Source organism: Arachis stenosperma, chromosome 5 (genome assembly GCF_014773155.1).
Source record: "Arachis stenosperma cultivar V10309 chromosome 5, arast.V10309.gnm1.PFL2, whole genome shotgun sequence".
Lineage (NCBI taxonomy): Eukaryota > Viridiplantae > Streptophyta > Magnoliopsida > Fabales > Fabaceae > Arachis > Arachis stenosperma.
Window position 1 is genome coordinate 73828861 of NC_080381.1, and position 19496 is coordinate 73848356.

At 37.3% G+C, this 19496-nt stretch overlaps 2 non-coding genes across 2 annotated transcripts; one reads left to right on the forward strand and one right to left on the reverse strand.

Moving 5' to 3' along the window:
• The first annotated feature begins 9660 nt into the window (after positions 1-9660).
• LOC130983498 (small nucleolar RNA R71) lies at positions 9661-9764 on the forward strand. The gene has a single exon (XR_009087483.1). It is a non-coding gene; the product is annotated as a small nucleolar RNA R71 (small nucleolar RNA).
• Positions 9765-15664: 5900 nt separating this feature from the next.
• Positions 15665-15768, reverse strand: LOC130983413 (small nucleolar RNA R71). Its single transcript, XR_009087406.1, has one exon. It is a non-coding gene; the product is annotated as a small nucleolar RNA R71 (small nucleolar RNA).
• Between the last annotated feature and the right edge of the window lie 3728 nt (positions 15769-19496).

Genomic DNA, 19496 nt, shown 5'->3' on the forward strand with positions numbered 1-19496 from the left:
TGCGCGTTTTGCAGAATTACAAAAGTCGCTGGCAGAGATTCTGGGCCGCATTTCAACCCAGTTTTTGGCCCAGAAACACAGATTAAAGTCAGGGAACTTGCAGAGACTCATCATGCTTTGATAATTCACTTTTTGAGGATTAGATGTAGTTTTTAGAGAGAGAGGTTCTCTCCTCTCTCTTAGGATTAGGAATAGGATTTTTATTAGGATTATGAATATTTCTTCTGCATCTCAGGTTCAATATTCTTTGCATTTATTTATTTTCAATATTCCATGTTTGGATTGATTTTCTTATTTAAATATAATTTGAGGTATTTTCAGATCTATGATTTGTTTCTTTTATTTATGATATAAATAATTTAGATTTTTCTACCTTTTGGCTTTGGTTGATTAATTGGTGACTCTTGAGTTATCAAATTCATTGTTGATTGAAAATTGGAATTCTTTAAGAATTGATTCGAGATCCAATAACTCTAGACTCTTGATGCTTGATCTATGCTACTCATGCCCTTGCCGGCATGCTAATAAACATCTTGCATCGAATACTCTCCATGCCTTGCTATATTTCCATTGATGAACTTATCACATGGAATCGCGACCATGTCTTTCATTCACTATTTTTCTTACTTGGCATGATTATCACTCGTACCGCCCTCCTCTTTGCTCTGTCCCTTTGACTTCATGTCCCTTTCTCTTCTCCCTTTTTCAGGCTGGCCACCGGGAAGAGTAAAGAGAAAGACTCTACAACGAGCATCGGTTGGGGAACCACAGCACCCGCCCACCTGTACATCTCAGCATGCATCGAGGACAGTGCAATCTTTAAGTGTGGGGAGGTCGATACCGATCTCCACGGGTGAGTTAGTCCCTTCTTAACACAAATTTTTTTTTTCATTGTTGCATTTGCATGTTTGATTGCATGTTTGTTTTTTGTGCATATTTTACCACTTGGTTAAAGTAATATTTTCTTTTTCAAGAAATTTTTATAGTATTTCACTAATTTGAATAAAACTTTTTGAAAAACTTGTTTGAAGAAATCTTATTTTGGAACATAGTTTAGAGCTCGAACACACAAAACCAGTGAGATTTTGAGCCTATTTAATTGGTTGCATTTTATCAACCAATATTTTATTTTTGGTATGTGTTTTTCTCTCTAAAATTGTGATCTTTGTCTTGCTTAATTCTATATTTCCATTGTTTGATGTATGCATGCACTGATATGATTGAGGCCTTTGTTTCACTAAGCTTACATACCCATATGGCCTTACCCTTTCATTATCCTTTGCAAACCAATTTGAGCCTAATATACCCATTTGTTCTTTACTCTAGCTCATTACTAACTCTAAGCGGAAAACAATAATGTCCTTAATTTGAATCCTTGGTTAGCTTAGACTAGTAAAAGTGCTTATAATTTAAGTGTGGGGAAGTTGGGTTTGAAAATATTTGGTTTGAATAATTGGGTGTTGTATATTTTAGTGAAAATGTGCAAAATAATAGTTGAGCACATGTTATTGCATTCAATACTTTAATCATATGCATTGAGAAAAATAAAAAGAAAAAAAATAAAAAGAAAAAAAAAGAACAATTAAAAAAAAGGGGACAAAATGCCCCAAAATAAATAGTGAAATCAATGCATATGAGCTGTACTCAAAACTTGGAATGCATAAACATGTGAAAAGCACAGTTAATGGGAAGCTAGATTTTGTATTTTAATTAAATAGATTGTCTTAAGTTAGGTGGAAAGTTTATGTTAATCGCAGTGACGCGGCCGCATGGCTCACGCGACCGCGCGAATTGGAAAAGCACAAGTGACGCGGAAGCGTGGATGACGCGAGCGCGTGGCAGAAAAAAAATGCGAATGACGCGTTCGCATGGATGACGCGATTGCGTGACGTGCGCGATCTACAGAATTACAAAAGTCGCTGGCAGAGATTCTGGGCCACATTTCAACCCAGTTTTCGACCCAGAAACACAGATTAAAGTCAGGGAACTTGCAGAGACTCATGATGCTTTGATAATTCACTTTTTGAGGATTAGATGTAGTTTTTATAGAGAGAGGTTCTCTCCTCTCTCTTAGGATTATGATTAGGATTTTTATTAGAATTATGAATATTTCTTCTGCATCTCAGGTTCAATATTCTTTGCATTTATTTATTTTCAATGTTCCATGTTTAGATTGATTTTTTTATTTAAATATAATTTGAGGTATTTTCAGATCTATGATTTGTTTCTTTTATTTATGATATAAATAATTTAGATTTTTCTACCTTTTGGCTTTGGTTTATTAATTGGTGACTCTTGAGTTATCAAACTCATTGTTGATTGAAAATTGGAATTCTTCAAGAATTGATTCGAGATCCAATAACTCTAACTTTTCCCAAGGAAAGACTTGGACTTGAGGATTCGAATTAATTCATTCACTTGACTTACCTTCATAGTTAGAGGTTAACAAAGTGGGAGAAAAATCCAATTCTCATCACAATTGATAAGGATAACTAGGATAGGACTTCCAGTTCTCAAACCTTGCCAAGAGTTTATTTTATAGTCAATTATTTGTTTTACTTGTCATTCATCATAATTGTTCCTCATTCTTAAAACCCCCAATTTACAAACTCATAACCAATAATAAGAACATACCTCCCTGCAATTCCTTGAGAAGACGACCTGAGGTTTAAATACTTCGGTTATTAATTTATTTAGGGATTTGTTACTTGTGACAACCAAAACTTTTGTACGAAGGGATTTCATTTAGTTTAGAAGCTATATCTACAACGCAAATATTTTTATAAAATTCTTTACTAGCAAAAATTCTAACGTCAGGGCTTGTGAGTAAGGTGGTTCAAAATCATGTTGAGGGGGTGGTTCATAGGTATGTGGTGGTGGTTGTTGACAATCACAATAAAGGTCACCACATCCATTAGATTGATATGCATTAGTATTAGAATTATACCCATAAGAAACCGAAGGGGGTTGTTGCCAATAAGGTTGATCAATCCCTTGAGACTCCTCCCATCTTTGATTGTTCCCTCCTTGATGCATATTGTCATTATAACTCCCATTTCCTACAACATAATTTGAACTAAACTCATAGCCAAAGTGGTGAGAATTTATAATAGCAAGACAAAATAAAAACAAAACTAGTAAGAACTAATAAAAACTAACTCCTAAAACAAGAAAAAACTAGCAAAGAAGCATATTAACATATATACAATAGCCAATAACATAACACCATTGCAACTCCCCGGCAACGGTGCCATTTTGATTTAAGAAAAATTGTTGTGTCGGTATAGAATTTCTCAATTAAATTCTCGTTGCAAGTATAGTTCTACACCAACAAACAATCCTCCCAATAAAAAATTGGTTGTCACAAGTAACAAACCCCAAATAAGAATTAACCGAAGTATTTAAACTCCGGGTCGTCTCACAAGGAATTGCAATGAAGTGATCAATTATTGGCTACGAAGATGCAAGGGGGGTTTGATTTTATATTTTTGCAAGAGAATAAATGGCAAGAAAAGTAAATGAACAATTAACTAATAAAAGAAAGGAAAAATACTCTTGGCTAGACATAGGTAATTGAGATCACTATCCTTGTCTATAAACCATATATTGACAATTATGAGGAACCAAGCTCATTAAGTCTACTTCCAAAAGCCTTAAGTACTTAATATCTACTCCTAAGCTTGAAGTACGTCAAATGGCTTGATCAACATCAACCCATAAGTCCCAACCTATATACTAATTAGATTAGTAGTGGGTTAGTGTTAATGGGTATCAAATTGATCACCAAGGGTTCTCAAATCACCAATTCATTGAGACCCAATGACTTAAAGTCACTCAATTCCCTTAGCCTAGGCTAAGAGTAAAGAGAACTACTCAAAAACTAAAGGAAACATTTTATCAAACACCTAGTGTGCAAGAAAAGTAAACATCACAAAATGCTAGAATTAGTGAAACCCATGACTACCACAAGCAAGAAATCAACAATAGCAAATGAAGTAAACATCAAAAGACATAGAAATATAAAATTGCATTAGAAGAAATCAAGATCCAACAATTGTTCATCAACATAAAAGTAACAAAATAAGGAAAATGAACAAGTAAAACTAGAAGAGTAAAGATGTAATACAAGAAATTAAGAAGGAAAACTAATTCAAGATAAGAATTGAAAATTGGATTTGAGAAAATTAAACTTAAACTACCCTAAATTCTAGAGAGATAGGAGAGCTTCTCTCTCTAGAATTCTACCCTAAGACATGATGAAAACTCAACTATGACTACTTGGTTCATTCCCCCTTCAATCCTTGGGTTCAATAGCATCAGAAATGAGTTGGATTGGGCCCAAAATGAGCTAGAAATTGCCCCCAAAATGCAACTATAGCAAATTTTATATCATTTTGAAGTTTCGGATGTTAGCTTTTCAACGCAACTGAAACTGCCTCATTTGAACCTTTGTAGCTCAAGTTATGGTCGATTGAGTGCAAAGAGGTCAGGCTTGACAACTTTGCGGTTCCTTCATTTCTTCATGAGTTCTCCCACTTTGCATACTTTTCTCCTCACTTCTTCCATCCAATACTTGCCTTATGAACCTGAAATCACTCAACAAACATATCAATGTATTGAATGGAATTAAAGTGAATTAAATTTAGCTATTTTTAGACCTAAAAAGCATGTTTTCACACTTAAGCATAAATTATGGGAGAATTTCAAAACCATGCTATTTCATTGAATAAATGTGAGAAAAGATGATAAAATCCCCCAAAATAAGCACAAAATAAACCACAAAATCGGAGTTTATCAGAGGACAAGCAACAGTTTAAGTTTGGTGTTGTGATAAGCAGATATTTTGTACGCTTTTTTGCATCATTTTCATATAGTTTTTAGCATGTTTTGTTTAGGTTTTGTTATGTTTTCATAGGTTTTTAGTGTAAAATTCACGTTTTTGGATTCTACTTTGAGTTTGTGTGTTTTTATGCAATTTCAGGTATTTTCTGGCTGAAATTGAGGAGTTGGAGCAAAAGTCTGATTTAGAGGCAGAGAAAGCACTACAGATGCTGTCCGGATCTGACCTCCTTGCACTTGAAAGAGTTTTTCTGGAGCTACAGAAGTCCAAATGGATCATTCTCAATGACTATCAAAAGCTAACTTCCAGAGCTCTCAGCAATGTATAATAGTCCATACTTTGCTTTAGAATTGAAGGCCCAAAACTGGCCTCCAACGCCAGCTTCCTGCCCTATTCTGGTGTCCAGCGCCGAAGGAGAAGAGACCAGCGTTCAAACGCCCATAAAGGACCCCTAGCCAGCGTTCAATGCCCTAGAGGCCTCCTAGCACGTGGATCTCATCAAAGCTCATCCCAAACACTCACCAAGTGGGCCCTAGAAGTAGATTTTAGCACTAAAAGGCTGTTTACCCTTTCTTATGTAATCCTTAGTTATTAGCTTAGTATCTAAAGAACTTTTACACGATCTTCAAGGAGAGATCTGCCATATTCGTTTTTATGATTGTATTTTCTATTGGTATGAGTTTCTAAACCTCCTAGGTTGAGGGGAGGAGCCTTGCTGAGTTTTATGGATTAATAAAAGTACTACTATTCTTTCTCAATTTGTGTTTGATTCTCTATTCTAAGATGTATTTTCGTTCTTCATCAATATGAATGCGTTGAATTGGCATAAGGTTATCACATTCTACATGGGTTCAGAGTGAGTCTTTCATCGGACAGTGATGAACCACCATCTTGATTATACATCTCTTAGACGACTAATCCATGACTTCCTTGGGGACTTCTCGAAACACCAGTTTAGCCAAAGTATGGGGAGATTAGGGTCTTTGTGGTAGAGGCTAGAACCCAAAGGTGCAGCATCCTCTGATCCGAAAGATTCAACCTTGTCTATAGCGTTTTGAGTAGGATCACCAAGGTGAATGAACTGCAGGAGCTTCACCTTCAATCAGGTTGGACCGCACTAACCCTGGGGTTCAGATCTGGAGGAGTATTAACGATCTCTTAAAAAAAACGTTAATCACATACAGCCTGCCATAGAAGAAATCATTCACAATTGAAGAAGACAGTAAGACCAGAGTTAATCCAGAAGGACAAAGCATCTCCAAGCCTTAACCATCTTCTTATCATTGTAAATAGGTCAACCTGGTTCAGATCTCATTATTCCATTTATGCAATTAAACAATAGACCAACATCTCCTACTCACCTGACTAAGATCTGCAAGATAACCATAGCTTGCTTCAAACCACAATCCTCGTGGGATCAACCCTGACTCACTCAGGTATTACTTGGACGACCCAATGCACTTGCTGGTACAGTTGTACGAAGTGTGGGGATTTGTGCACAAGGGTGTTAGTAGTTAGTAGGTTGCACAAGGGTTTTAGGATTTTAGAAAAATCCTTTATAAACCTCGTGTAGAATCCTGCATGTCCAAGGAAACTTCTTATTCCTTTGACATTAGTCGGTGGTGGTAATCGCTCAATTACCTCCACTTTAGGTTGATCCACCTTTATTCCTTTGTTCGAAAGCCGATGCCGAAGAGCGATCCCTTCAGTCACCATGAAGTGACATTTTTCCCAGTTTAAAACCAAGTTTGTCTCTTGGCATCGTTTGAGAAATAGGCCAGATGGTAAAGGCAGGAGTCAAATGAGTCTCCAAAGACGGAGAAGTCATCCATGCATACCTCAAGGAACTTCCCTACCATATCAGAAAAGATGGAGAGCATACATCTGAAAGGTGGTAGGTGCATTACACAGGCCAAATGGCATCCACCTATAAGCAAACACACCATATGGGCATGTAAATGCTGTCTTTTCTTGATCCTGTCGATCTACTGCAATTTGATTGTAACCAGAATAACCATCCAGGAAATAATAAAATGCATGCCCTGCTAGTCTTTCTAGCATTTGATTTATGAATGGCAAAGGAAAATGATCCTTTCTGGTGGCGTTATTGAGCCTTCTATAGTCAATGCACATACGCCACCCTGTAGCTGTCCTTGTAGGAATTAGTTCATTCTTTTCATTATGAACCATTGTCATGCCTCTCTTCTTAGAAACAACTTGGACAGGGTTCACCTAGGGGCTATCAGAGATGGGATAAATAATCCCAACCTTCCATAGTTTTGTGACTTCATTTTGCACTACTTCCTTGATCGCTAGATTCAGTCACCTTTGTGGTTGTACCAATGGTTTGGCGTCATCTTCCAGCATGATCTTGTGCATGCATCGGGTTGGGCTAATGCCCTTGAGGTCACTTATTGTCCACCCAAGAGTTGTCTTGTGTGTTTTTAGCACTTGGATTGGTGCTTTTTCTTCTTGTGATTCTAAGGCAGAGCTTATAATCACAGGATAAGTATCCTTATCTCCAAGAAATATATATTTCAAGGAGGATGGTAATGGCTTGAGCTCGAGTTTAAGAGGCTTGTCCTCCTCCTTAGGATTTTTCAGAGGCTCCTTTATTTCCTCTGGCTCTTTTAATTCAGGCTGAGCATCATAAAAGATGTCGTTCAGCTCTTTTTGGAGTCCCTCATCCTCATTGGCTCTCAGGGTTACTTCCCCTTTCTGGACGTCAATGAGGGTCCGTCCTGTAGCTAGGAAGGGTCTTCCTAGAATGAGGGATGCACTTTTGTGCTCGTCCATTTCTAGCACTACAAAGTCTGTGGGGAAAGCAAACGATCCAACCCTAACAATCATGTCCTCAATCACTCCTGATGGAAGCTTAACAGAGGCATCAGCAAGTTGAAGACATATGCGGGTAGGTTTAACTTTGTGAGTTAAATAGAGCCTCTTTATTAATGATGCAGGTATTAAGTTAATACTTGCTCCAAGGTCACATAGGACTGTCTTTCTTCAGGCATCCCTTAAGGTGCAGGATACCGTAAAGCTCCTAGGATCTTTGAGTTCCTCTGGTAAGCTCTTTTGGATTACTGCACTGCATTCTTCAGTGGGAAGGACTGTTTCTGCCTTTCTCCAATCTTTCTTATGACTTATGATGTCTTTCATAAACTTAGCATAAGAAGGTATCTGTTCAAGAGCCTCTGCAAAAGGGATCTTAGTCTCAAATGTCTTGAGATAATCTGCAAAGCGGGCAAATTGTTTGTCCTTTTCTGCTTGGCAAAGCTTCTGAGGATATGGCATCTTAGTCCTATATTCATCAACCTTTGTTGATGTAGGTTGAATGCCTCCAGAATTGGAAGGGACGTTAGTAGCTTGCTCATGAAGGGTCTTATCAGCACTTGCATGCGTCTGACCATTCCTAGTTGGGTGTTCAACACCCTTGCTGCACCCTTCCTGGCGTTCAATGCCAGGAACACTGTTCCCTTGTGGGCGTTCAACGCCAAGGATGGGTATCTCTTATTGGCATTGAACGCCAAAAATATTGCCCCTCTTTGGGCATTCAACGCCAGGAATGAGCACCCCTTCTTTGTGTTGAACACCAATGACATTCCTCTTTGGACGTGCAACGTCCTCAGAGGTGTCTTGGACAGTAGTCTGGTTGTCCTCTGTTAGACTTTCTTCTTCTGGTCTCCTATTGCTATGAGGTTGGGTGTTCAATCATTTCCACTCCTCAGTTGGATTGCCAGACATTCATCTTTTATCTGCTTAAATAATTGCTGCCTTGTTTGACTCAGCTGGGTTTCTACATTCTTGTTGGAAGCCTGAGTTTCTTACAAAGCCTCTTGCAGCTCCAGCAACTGTTGTGCAAGGGCGTGCAGCTGCTGAGTTAATGAGCCATCTTATTTTGGAGGGTTAGACTCAGTAAATATTGCCTTAACCTCTCATTTTATGGAAGTCTCATCAACTGAGTACCGATGTTGGTTCATGGCAGCTGTCTCAATAAGTTTGTGAGCCTCTTCAATTGTTTTCCTCATATGTATAGAACCACCAGTAGAGTGGTCTAGAGACATCCTAGCCATGTCTGTGAGGCCATAATTGAAGATGTCTAATTGCACCCATTCTGAAAACATTTCAGTGGCGTATTTTCGTAGCATTCTTCTATACCTCTCCCAGACATCATGGAGAGATTCATTATTCTCTTGTTTGAAGCCTTGGATGTCCAGCCTTAACTGGGTCAACTTTCTCGGGGGAAAGTATTGATTCAGAAACTTGTCTACTAGCTGCTTCCATGTTTTCAAGCTAGATTTGGGTTGGTTATCTAACCACCTCTTTGTTTGGTCTCTTACAGCAAAGGGAAAGAGTAGCAGTCTATAGACATCTTGGTCTACTCTCTTAGTGCGTATTGTGTCAGTAATTTGGATGATTTTTCCATGAAGGATTATAGGTGTTGCCAAAGGCTTTACCCGTGTAATTCATAAGCTTCTTCTTCAGAAGATGCTTCTTTAGTACTGTTAGATGCATTTTGTAATCCATTCAGACTCTGAGAGATCATATTGACTTGTTGAGTCAACATTTTGTTCTAAGCCAATATGGCATTCAGAGCATCAATTTCAAGAACTCTTCTCTTTTGAGGCGTCCCATTACTCACAGGATTCCTCTCAGAGGTATACATAAATTGTTTATTTGCAACCATTTCAATAAGTTCCTGAGCTTCTACAGACGTTTTCTTTAGATGAATGGATCCACCTGCAGAGTGGTCTAGTGACATCTTGGAAAATTCAGACAGTTCATCATAGAATATATCTAATGTGGTCCATTCTGAAAGTATGTCAGAAGGACACTTTTTGGTTTGTTGCTTGTATCTTTCCCAAGCTTCATAGAGGGACTTACCATCTTTTTGTCTAAAGGTCTAAACATCTACTCTAAGCTTGCTCAGCTTTTGAGGAGGAAAGAACTTGGCTAAGAAAGCCGTGACCAGCTTATCCCAATAGTCCAGGATATCTCTAGGTTGTGAGTCTAACCATGTTCTAACTCTGTCTCTTACAGCAAAAGGGAAAAGCATAAGTTTGTAGACTTCAGAATCAACTCCATTGGTCTTAACAGTATCACAGATATGCAAGAACTCAGTTAAAAACTGATAAGGGTCTTTTGATGGAAGTCCATGAAACTTGCAGTTCTGTTGCAGTAGAGCAACTAATTGAGGCTTTAGCTCAAAATTGATTGCTCCTATGGCAGGGATTGAGATGCTTCTTCCATAGAAGTTGGAAGTTGGTGTAGTAAAATCACCAAGCATCTTCCTTGCATTGTTGTTTGGTTCGTCCATAATTGTTTCTTTTGCTGCTTCCTTTTCGAAAATTTCAGTGAGGTCCTCTTTAGAGTTTTGTGCTTTAGCTGCTCTTAGCTTCCTCTTCAGAGTCCTTTCAGGTTCAGGATCAGCTTCAACAAGTATGCCTTTGTCCTTGTTCCTGCTCATATGAAAGAGAAGGAAACAAAGAAAATATAGAATCCTCTATGTCACAATATAGAGATTCCTTGAGGTGTCAGAGGAAAACAAGAATAGAAGGATGAGGTAAGTGAAGAAGAATTTGAACACAATGAGAGAGATGGAGTTTGAATTGACAATGGAGGAGGAATGTTAGTGTTTAAATAGAAATAGATAAGAGATTGGGGAAAGAATTTTCGAAAATTTTAATTAAAATTCAAAATAATTAGTTAAATAAAAAAAGAATTTTGAAAAAAAGGTTAATGTTTTTCGAAAATTAAAAGTGAAAAAGTGGTTAGGTGGTTTTGAAGAAGATAAGAAATAAATTTGAAAAAGATAAGAAGTTAAAAAGATTTTGAAATCATGGATTTTTTTTAAAAAATGATATGATTTGAAAAAGATATGTTTTTAAAGATATGATTGGAAAGATAAAAATTAAAAAGATTTGGTTTTTAAAATTAATAACTTGATTAACAAGAAACTAAAAGATATGATTTGAAAAAGATTTGATTTTAGAAAAAGATATGATTGAAAAGATATGATTTTGAAAAAGATATGATTGAAAATATGATTCCTCTCCTTGTGTCATCCTGGCGTTAAACGCCCAGGAGCTGCATGTTTTAGGCGTTTAATGCCCAATTGCTGCATGGTATATGTAAGAACATTATGAACATCAAGATGAACACCAAGAACAATCTTGAAGATCAAGATGAACATCAAGAACTCAGTTTTCTTAATGAAGAAAACATGGAAGACACCAAACTTAGAACTTTCTCATGTTTGGGCCATATAAATGCAAGAATGCATATGTAGAACATCATGCAGTGCAAATCAATAAATCATGAAGATCAAACAAGGCAATTCATCAAGAATAACTTTGAAGATCATCAAGAACACAATGCATGTGTTTCAAAAATTGCAAGACAATTAAAATCATGCAATTGGCCGCAAACTTAAAATTTGGCACTAGATTCAAATAAGAACCATGAAATATTTTTGAGTTTTTATGATTTTATGAATTTTTTTTGGATTTTTCAAAAATTAATTGTGGAAAAAAATGAAAAAGAAGAAAAATTTTTAAAATATTTTTGAAAACTTTTTGAAAACAAAATAAGAAGAAAATTACCTAATCTGAGCAACAAGATGAACCGACAGTTGTCCAAACTCGAACAATCCCCGGCAACGGCGCCAAAAACTTGGTGCACGAAATTATGATACAAAATGGTGCCAACAACTTGGTCGCACAATTGTAGTCTCACTTCTTTGTCACAACTTCGCACAACTAACCAGCAGGTGCACTGGGTCGTCCAAGTAATACCTTACGTGAGTAAAGGTCGATCCCACAGAGATTGTTGGCTTGATGCAAGCTATGGTCACCTTGTAAATCTCAGTCAGGTGGATTCAAATCGTTATGGAGTTTTGATAATTAAAAAGATAAATAAAACATAAAGATAAAGATAGAGATACTTATGCAAATCATTGGTGGGAATTTCAAATAAGCGTATAGAGATGCTTCATCCCTCTTGAATCTCTGCTTTCCTACTGCCTTCATCCAATCCTTCTTACTCCCTTCCATGGCAAGCTGTATGTTGCGTTTCACCGGCGTTAATGACTACCTCTCGTCCTCTCAGTGAAAAAGGTCCTCTACGGTTTCCCACATGGCTAATCAGCTGTTGGTTCTCGATCATGTAGGAATAGGATTTACTATCCTTTTGTGTCTGTCACTACGCCCTACAGTCACGAGTTTGAAGCTCGTCACAGTCATCCCATCTCAGATCCTACTCGGAATACCACAGACAAGGTTTAGACTTTCCGGATCTTAGGAATGGCCGCCAATAATTCTAGCTTATACCACGAAGACTCTGATCTCATGGAATGGAAGGCTCGATTGTCAGGCGAGGCAACCATGCGTCGTGGACCACGAATCCAAGAGATGCACGCTCAATCTTAAGTAGAACGGAAGTGGTTGTCAGGCACGCGTTCATAGGTGAGAATGATGATGAGTGTCACGGATCATCACATTCATCAGGTTGACGTGCGAGTGAGTATCTTAGAACAAGAATAAGCTTGACTTGAATAGAAAAACAATAGTAATTGCATTAATACTCGAGGAACAGCAGAGCTCCACACCTTAATCTATGGTGTGTAGAAACTCCACCGTTAAAAATACATAAGTGATGAAGGTCCAGGCATGACCGAATGGCCAGCCTCCCCAAAATGTGATCAAGCAATCAAAATTGAGGACATTACTATTCATTATTTTTAACACCATAGAAACTCTCTGGGGCCAAAGCCAATGAACACCATTATCACTTATGTATTTTCAACGGTAGAGTTTCTACACACCATAGATTAAGGTGTGGAGCTCTGCTGTTCCTCGAGTATTAATGCAATTACTATTATTCTTCTATTCAATTCAGCTTATTCTTATTCTAAGATATTCGTTGTACTTCAACATGATGAATGTGATGATCCGTGACACTCATCATCATTCTCACCTATGAACGGGTGACTGACAACCACTTCTGTTCTACCTTAGAATGAGCGTGTATCTCTTGGATTCCTTAATCAAAATCTTCGTGATATAAGCTAGAATCCATTGGCAGCATTCTTGAGAATCCAAAAAGTCTAAACCTTGTCTGTGGTATTCTGAGTAGGATTCAGGGATTGAATGACTGTGACGAGCTTCAAACTCGCGAGTGTTGGGCATAGTGACAGACGCAAAAGAATCACTGGATTCTATTCCGACATGATCGAGAACCGACAGATGATTAGTCGTGCTGTGACAGAGCATTTGGACCATTTTTACTGAGAGGACGGGAAGTAGCCATTGACAACAGTGACGTCCTACATACAGCTTGCCAAGGAAAGGAGTATGAAAGATTGGATGAAGGCAGTAGGAAAGCATAGATTCAACAGGAACAAAGTATCTCTATGCACTTATCTGAAATTCTCACAAATGAATTACATAAGTATCTCTATCTTTACTTTATGCTTTATATATCTTTATATTTGAAAACCATTATAACTATTATTATCCGCCTAACTGAGATTTACAAGATGACCATAGCTTGCTTCATACCAACAATCTCCGTGGGATCGACCCTTACTTACGTAAGGTATTACTTGGACGACCCAGTGCACTTGCTGGTTAGTTGTGCGAAGTTATGACAAAGTGTGATTCACATTTGAGAGCTTCAAGTCTATTGGCACCATTGTTGATGATCACAATTTCGTGCACCATGTTTTTGGCGCCATTGCCGGGGATTGTTCGAGTTTGGACAACTGACGGTTCATCTTGTTGCTCAGATTAGGTAATTTTATTTTCAAAATGTTTTCAAAAATCTTTCAAAAATTTTTTTCCTTGTTTTCGTTTTTCAAAAAAAAATAATTTTTGAAAAATCCAAAAAATTAATAAAATCATAAAAACCAAAAATATTTTGTGTTTCTTGTTTGAGTTTAGTGTCAATTTTTAAGTTTGGTGTCAATTGCATGTTTTTAAAATTTATGCATTTTTTCGAAAAATTCATGCATGGTGTTCTTCATGATTTTCAAGTTGTTCTTGGTAAGTCTTCTTGTTTGATCTTTAAATTTTCTTGTTTTGTGTTTTTTGTTGTTTTTCATATGCATTTTTGCATTCATAGTGTGTAAGCATTGAAAATTTCTAAGTTTGGTATCTTGCATGTTTTTTTCTTTTCTTGAAAATTTTTCAAAAATAAGTCTTGATGTTCATCTTGATCTTCAAAGTGTTGTTGGTGTTCATCTTGACGTTCATAGTGTTCTTGCATGCATCATGTGTTTTGATTCATAATTTTCATTTTGTGAGTCATTTTTGTGTTTTTCTCTTTCATCATTAAAAAAATTCAAAAAAATCAAAAAAAATATCTTTTCCTTATTTCTCTCATAAAATTCGAAATCTTTGGGTTGACTTAGTCAAAAATTTTTAAAATAAGTTGTTTCTTGTTAGTCAAGTCGATTTCAATTTTAAAAATTTTATCTTTTCAAAACTTTTTCAAAAATCAAATCTTTTTCATTTTTTATTATTTTTCAAAAATTTTAAAAATTTATTTCAAAATCTTGTTCTTAATTTTATTTCATAATTTTTAAAAACTTTACTAATAATTAATGTGATTGATTCAAAAATTTGAAGTTTGTTACTTTCTTGTTAAGAAAGGTTCAATCTTTAAATTCTAGAATCATATCTTTTAGTTTCTTGTTAGTCAAGTAATCAATTTTATTTTTAAAAATAAAATTTCTTTAATTTCCTTTCCAAATCTTTTTTAAAATATCTTTTCAATCATATCTTTTTAATCATGTCTTTTTTAAATCATATCTTTTCAAAATCAATTTCAAAATCTTTTCTAACTTCTTATCTTTTCAAAATTGATTTTCAAATCTTTTTCAACTAACTAATTGACTTTTGTTTGTTTCTTATCTTTTTCAAAAGCACCTAACTACTTTTCTCTCTCTAATTTTCGAAAATCCCTCACCCTTTTTCAAAATTCTTTTAACTAACTAATTGTTTCAAATTTTAATTTTAATTTTATTTTTTCTCTCAATTTTCGAAAATCACTAACCTTTTTTTAAAAAACAATTTTCGAATTTCTTTCTTCTCTCATCTCTTTCTATTATTTATTCATTTACTAACACTTCTCTTCATCTTAAAATTCGAACCCTCTCTTCCCTTCTGTGTTTGAATTTTCCCCTTCTTCTTCTATTCTTTTCTTCTTCTACTTACATAAAGGAATCTCTCTACTGTGGTAAAGAGGATCCCTATTATTATTTTCTGTTCCCTTCTTTTTCATATGAGCAAGAGCAAGGACAAGAACATTCTTGTTGAAGCAGATTCTGAACCTGAAAGGACTCTGAAGAAGAAACTAAGAGAAGCTAAAATACAATAATCCAGAGAAAACCTTACAAAAATTTTTGAAAAAGAAGAGGAGATGGTAGCCGAAAATAATGACAACAACAATAATGCAATGAGGATGCTTGGTGATTATACTACACCTACTTCCAATTTTTATGGAAGAAGCATCTCAATCCCTGCCATTGGAGCAAACAATTTTGAGCTGAAGCCTCAACTAGTTGCTCTAATGCAACAGAACTGCAAGTTCCATGGACTTCCATCAGAAGATCCCTATCAGTTTTTAACTGAATTCTTACAGATCTGTGAGACTGTTAAGACTAATGGAGTAGATCCTGAAGTCTACAGGCTCATGCTTTTCCCTTTTGCTGTAAGAGACAGAGCTAGAACATGGTTGGACTCACAACCTAAAGATAGCCTGGACTCTTGGGATAAGCTGGTCACAGCCTTCTTGGCCAAGTTCTTTCCTCTTCAAAAGCTGAGCAAGCTTAGAGTGGATGTTCAGATCTTCAAGCAAAAAGATGGTGAATCCCTCTATGAAGCTTGGTAAAGATACAAGCAGTTGACCAAAAAGTGTCCTTCTGGCATGCTTTCAAAGTGGACCATTTTAGATATATTCTATGATGGTCTATCTGAGCTTTCTAAGATGTCACTGGACCATTCTGCAGGTGGATCCATTCACCTAAAGAAAATGCCTGCAGAAGCTCAAGAACTCATTGACATGGTTGCAAATAACCAATTCATGTACATCTCTAAGAGGAATCCTATGAGTAATGGGATGCTTCAGAGGAAGGGAGTTTTTGAAATTGATGCTTTGAATGCCATATTGGCTCAGAATAAAATGTTGACTCAACAAGTCAACATGATTTCTCAGAGTCTGAATGGATGGTAAAATGTATCCAACAGTACTAAAGAGGCATCTTCTAAAGAAGAAGCTTATGATTCTGAGAACCCTGCAATGGCAGAGGTGAATTACATGGGTGAACCTTATGGAAACACCTATAATTTCTGATGGAGAAATCATCAAAATTTCTCATGGAAGCATCAACAAAAGCTACAACAAGGCTTTAATAATGGTGGAAGAAACAGGTTTAGCAATAGCAAGCCTTTTTCATCATCTTCTCAGCAACTGACAGAGAATTCTGAGAAGAGTCCCTCTAGCTTAGCAAACATAGTCTCTGATCTATCTAAGGCCACTTTAAGTTTCATGAATGAAACAAGGTCCTCCATTAGAAACTTGGAGGCACAAGTGGGTCAGCTGAGTAAGAAAATCACTGAAACTCCTCCTAGTACTCTCCCAAGCAATACAGAGGAGAATCCAAAAAGAGAGTGCAAGGCCATTGATATAATTAAAATAGCCAAATCCAAAGAGGAAGGGGAGGACGTGAATCCCAGTGAGGAAGACCTCCTGGGACGTCCTCTGAACAAAAAGGAGTTCCAAACTGAGGAACCTAAGGAATCTGAGGCTCACCTAGAGACCATAGAGATTCCATTGAATCTCCTTTTAACATTCATGAGCTCTGAGAACTATTCTTCCTCTAAAGAGGATGAAGATGTAACTGAAGAGCAAGTTGTTCAATATATAAGAGACATCATGAAGGTGAATGCCAAGTTATTTGGTAATGAGACTTGGAAAAGTGAACCTCCCTTGCTCATTAGTGAACTAGATACATGGGTTCAGCAAACTCTACCTCAAAAGAAACAAGATCCTGGTAAATTCTTAATATCATGTACCATAGGCACCATGACCTTTGAGAAGGCTCTATGTGACCTAGGGTCAGGTATAAATCTTATGCCACTCTCTGTAATGGAGAAGCTGGGGATCTTTGAGGTACAAGCTGCAAGAATCTCATTAGAGATGGTAGACAAGTCAATAAAACAAGCTTATGGATTGGTAGAGGACGTGTTAGTGAAGGTTAAAGGCCTTTACGTCCCTGCTGATTTCATAATCTTATACACCGGGAAGGATGAGAATGAATCCATCATTCTTGGAAGACCCTTCCTAGCCACAGCAAAAGCTGTGATTGATGTTGACAGAGGTGAACTAGTCCTTCAAATGAATGGGGACTACATTGTGTTTAAAACTCAAGGATCTTCCTCTGCAACCATGAAAAAGAGGCACGATAGCTTCTCTCAATACAGAGTCAAACAAAGCCCCCACAATTAAACTCTAAGTTTGGTGTTGGGAGGCCACAACCAAACTCTAAGTTTGGTGTTGGGCAGTTCCAACGATGCTTTAAACATCTGTGAAGCTCCATGAGAGCTCACTGTCAAGCTATTAACATTAAAGAAGCGCTTATTGGGAGGCAACCCAATTTTTATTTATCTATATTTCTATTGTTCTTTTATGTTTTATTAGGTTTATGATCATGTGGAGTCACAAAACAATTGCAAAAAATAAAAACAGAATCAAAAATAGCAGAAGAAATAGCACACCTTGGAAGAAGAGCCTACTGGCGTTTAAACGCCAGTAAGGAGCATCTGGCTGGCGTTCAACGCCAGAACAGAGCATGAAGCTGGCGTTGAACGCCAGAAATAAGCAGCAGTCTGGCATTTAAACGCCAGGATTACACCCTGAGGAGAGTTGGCATTAAACGCCTGAAACAAGCATGGAAGTGGTGTTCAACGCTAGAAACATGCTGCAGATTGGCGTTGAACGCCCAAAACAAGCATGGATGTGGCGTTTAACGCTAGAAACATGCTACAGTCTGGTGTTAAACACCAGGATTGCATACAAAGGGCATTTTATACGCCTAAAGGGTGCAGGGATGAGAAATCCTTGACACCTCAGGATCTGTGGACCCCACAGGATCACCTTAGGATCTGTGGACCCCACAGGATCCCCACCTACCATCTCCCTCTCTCTCACACCTTTTCATAACACTCTTCCCCATAAACCCCACCTACCTTCAAATTCAAAATCTCTTTCCCACCCAAACCCACCCTAAATGACCGAACCCTAACCCCTCTCCCTCCACTATATAAACCCCTCTATCCTTCTTCATTTTCACACATCACTACCCTCTCTTATCTCCCTTGGCCGAATAGATATCTCTCTCCCTCTCCTACATATCTTCTTCTTCTTCTTCATCCATTCTTTCTTCTTTTGCTTGAGGATGAGCAACATTCTAAGTTTGGTGTGGTAAAAGCATAGCTTTTTGTTTTTCCATAACCATTTATGGCACCTAAGGCCGGAGAAACCTCTAGAATGAGGAAAGGGAAGACAAAAGCTTCCACCTCCGAGTCATGGGAGATGGAGAGATTCATCTCAAAAGCCCATTGATGAGCGGATAATTTATACGTTTTTTGGCATTGTTTTTAGATAGTTTTTAGTAGGATCTAGCTACTTTTAGGGATGTTTTCATTAGTTTTTATCCTAAATTCACATTTCTGGACTTTACTATGAGTTTGTGTGTTTTTCTATGATTTCAGTTATTTTCTGGCTGAAATTGAGGAACCTGAGCAAAACTCTGATAGAAGGCTGACAAAGGACTGCTGATGTTGTTGGATTCTGACCTCCCTGGACTCAAAATAGATTTTCTGGAGCTACACAACTCCAAATGGTGTGCTCTCAATGGCGTTGGAAAGTATACATCCAGAGCTTTCCAGCAATATATAATAGTTTATACTTTATTCGAGATTAGACGATGGCAAACTGGCGTTCAACGCCAGTTCCATGCTGCATTCTAGAGTTAAACGCCAGAAACACATCACGAACTAGAGTTAAACGCCAAAAACACGTTACAACTTGGTGTTTAACTCCAAGAGAAGCCTTTACACGTGTAAAGCTCAAGCTCAGCCTAAGCACACACCAAGTGGGCCCCAGAAGTAGATTTCTGCATCAATTACTTACTTCTGTAAACCCTAGTAGCTAGTCTAGTATAAATAGGACATTTTACTATTGTATTAGACATCTTGGTTTTAGTCTTTGATCTCTGGATTGTATTTTGATCCTTTGATCATGTTTTGGAGGCTGGCCTCTCGGCCAGGCCTGGACCACCATCACTTATGTATTTTCAACGGTGGAGTTTCTACACACCATAGATTAAGGGTGTGGAGCTCTGCTGTACCACGAGTTTTAATGCAATTACTACTATTTTCTATTCAATTCGGCTTATTCTTATTCTAAGATATTCGTTGCGCTTCACCATGACGAATGTGATGACCCATGACACTCATCATCATTCTCACCTATGAACGCGTGACTGACAACCACTTCCGTTCTACCTTAGACTAAACGCATATCTCTTGGATTCCTTGATCAGAATCTTCGTGGTATAAGCTAGAATTGTTGGCAGCATTTATGAGAATCCGAA